Source organism: Oenanthe melanoleuca, chromosome 1A (assembly GCF_029582105.1).
Source record: "Oenanthe melanoleuca isolate GR-GAL-2019-014 chromosome 1A, OMel1.0, whole genome shotgun sequence".
NCBI classification, from domain to species: domain Eukaryota; kingdom Metazoa; phylum Chordata; class Aves; order Passeriformes; family Muscicapidae; genus Oenanthe; species Oenanthe melanoleuca.
Genome location: NC_079334.1, coordinates 30,907,771 through 30,910,550, shown reverse-complemented (window position 1 = coordinate 30,910,550; position 2,780 = coordinate 30,907,771).

Genomic DNA, 2,780 nt, shown 5'->3' with positions numbered 1-2,780 from the left:
AACGAGCTATTTGCATGGGAGCCTTTACAGACTAAACGCGCCTTGGAAAGCGTGGCCTAGCAGAGAACAAGTGAGGCAGCAACACGAAAGACTGGATTCGTACTAAGCTGTTCCACGACCTTTTTTGTTATTATTTTAAACTGGCTTTGCCAGACGGGAAGTGAACACACACCATGGTTCCTGTTCGCTGCAGCCCTCTGGGAATGGGAGATTTGGAGCAGAGCTTCAGAAGAAATTTTATTTTTTCCCCCTCCTCCAGTTTGGAGCAGAGCAAGGAGAGAGAACTCGTTGTGCCCAAGAGGCTGATGCCAGCAGGTGAAGGTCCCAGGGCAGGTGGGAAGTCCTGTGCACAGCCCTAGCACACTGTAGACCTCTCCTTTCTGCAGTAATTTAACAGGTACATATTAGATGTAAGTAATGCCTAGTAATGCCTTATTTTTTTTTTTTACCTTTTTTTTTTTTTTTTTTTTTTTTTTTTCTCACAGGTCAGATTCTTTATGTGGCTGCCCAAAGGTACAGAACAATAGGGAATTGTTTTATCAACCAAGGGCAATGATTAAATAGGGGCCTACCAGAGAAAGAGCTTATCTGAAAAAAAAGCCTTTTCTAAATTTCCCTTTCCTCCCTTGTTCAAGAATTCAGTTTTCCTGAAGGAAACAAAGCAAAGGCCCATTTCATGGTTTACCTATTACTGGCAGCTCTAGGAATACCCCACATATTTTCAGTTCAGTCCCACGCCTCTGAATTCTCTGAACTGTAACTACAAAGAGAGGGACCAGAGCCTCTTAAAAGCCCTGTTTGTGTATTCATTCAAGTAACACAAAAAATAGAGAAGCTGAAATGAAATAACTTTCAGATTTCTTATCCTGCTGCCAGGGTAGGTTTGAAATAGTCTGATTTCAGTATTGTGAACACGAGAACACATTAAGTCCATAGAAGTCTTTCTTTTTGCTTTGAATCAGGTTAGATATGGCACAAAGAGGGGATTTTCTTATATCTAAAAGACTGGGAAAATTTCTCAGTCCCTAAGAGATATTCAAGGCATATTTGGCATTAAAATCAAATCCCTGTAGAACTTCCAAGAGAATAATTAATATTCAAATAACTATTTATATTTGGAAGTTAAAATGAAATAGCTTTATCTACAAAATAATATTCACTTTTAATTATGAAAATAAATGGGAACTCAAAGATATTTGTAGCTGTTTTTATTACTTCTGAATAGTCATCTCACAATTCTAATTTATTTGTAAATTGAAATACCATATAAATTGTTCCTCTTCCTCTAGCAAATGCAAAATAAATTTCAACCAAATATATGCAATGTGGGTCCTTCTACAAAAGGAGATCAAAATGTTTGTAACATTCATGTAACTATGCAAAAGGATGTAGAAAAGACTCCAGCATAATAAGCAGACATTTTCCCCACAACTGAGGAAAAAGAGAGGCCTTTCAGTCTATGCATTTTTACAATTAGGCTAGCCAAAACAGGGAAGAAAGTATGTGAATGTATGATAAAGTCTTACAAAGTAATAAAGGGGAGAATCTTAAGAATGAGGAACACAGGTCCTTCCTAAAAACAAGAGCAAAGGATGTTTAGTATACCATAAAGGAGTGACTACATGCAGTTTCTTCCAATATAAAATTTATCTGTAGAACCCAAAGAAAAGTAGCATAGGGGGCAAAAAATACTTACTTAGTTTATAGAAAAACATAGAAAACCACAAAAAAAGGCATGGATATTGCTCTTATTAAACGAAGAGACTTGAATTTTCATTCCCTAGCACATAAGCTACCTTCTAGATAGAGTAGAAATAGCAGCAAAACTTTGCAGAGAGACAGGTTAATTTTGCAGGCAGTGTTGACACAACAGTTCAGTTAGCTTGTCCTTAAACTTCCAAAGTGCCTCAAATTATCTGTATCTGTATGTACACGTCCTTAGTTTTCTTTAAACTGCAGCTCTGATCTTCCAGGAATATTGTGCTAACATTCCAGACCAGGGCCCTGGCACTTCCCAGCATGCCACATTGACATAAAGAGCAGCAACCACTCAAGTTTTGAGTATGATCACCTTCTAATCATACTTTCTGCATGCAAAAATCTAAAAGGTGACTAGCTGGCAACATTACATTTTTGATCCACAAGCTCACCAAGTTGTTCTCCGTCCCAGTATCTTCCCTCTAGGAGAAGTAATAAACAGGCAGTCTGTTTTGCAGGAGTCATTTTTTGAAAAAAAAAATACATATGTATGGATCTTGAGATCTTCAGAAAGATGTGCCAACAATTCATTCTTGTATTTAAAGGAGAGGCAAAGGGAATTATAAGCACTAGAGTGTTACCTGCCATCTTCCAAAGCAGGTCATTCAGAGTGTTTTATTCTTTGCAAAAATACTGCAGCACAGAAATGCTTTAAACCCCACCTTTAATTCAGATTTAGAGCCCAGCTTTAACCATATCAGTCTATTAACTGATATTAACTGAAGAAATTAACTTCTTCAATGCAACAAGGAATGGGTGTTCTAGTGCTCTCTCTTGCCCTTTTTCACTTCTCTTACCCACCACTAAGCTCCCGTGATTATCTTAAACAGTCTCCAGGATCTCATCTGATCTCCTTGTAAGCTGATGTAATCTATGCAAATTCAAACTCTGCAAAAAAAGCTTGTTTATTCTACTTTGGCTGATTGCTGAGCTGAGTTGACTTACCTCCAGATCAGAAAAGTTCAGTCAGGCAGTGTGATTTCCAGAGCTGATGCAAGGAAGGAATACTAAGAGAAAAAAGA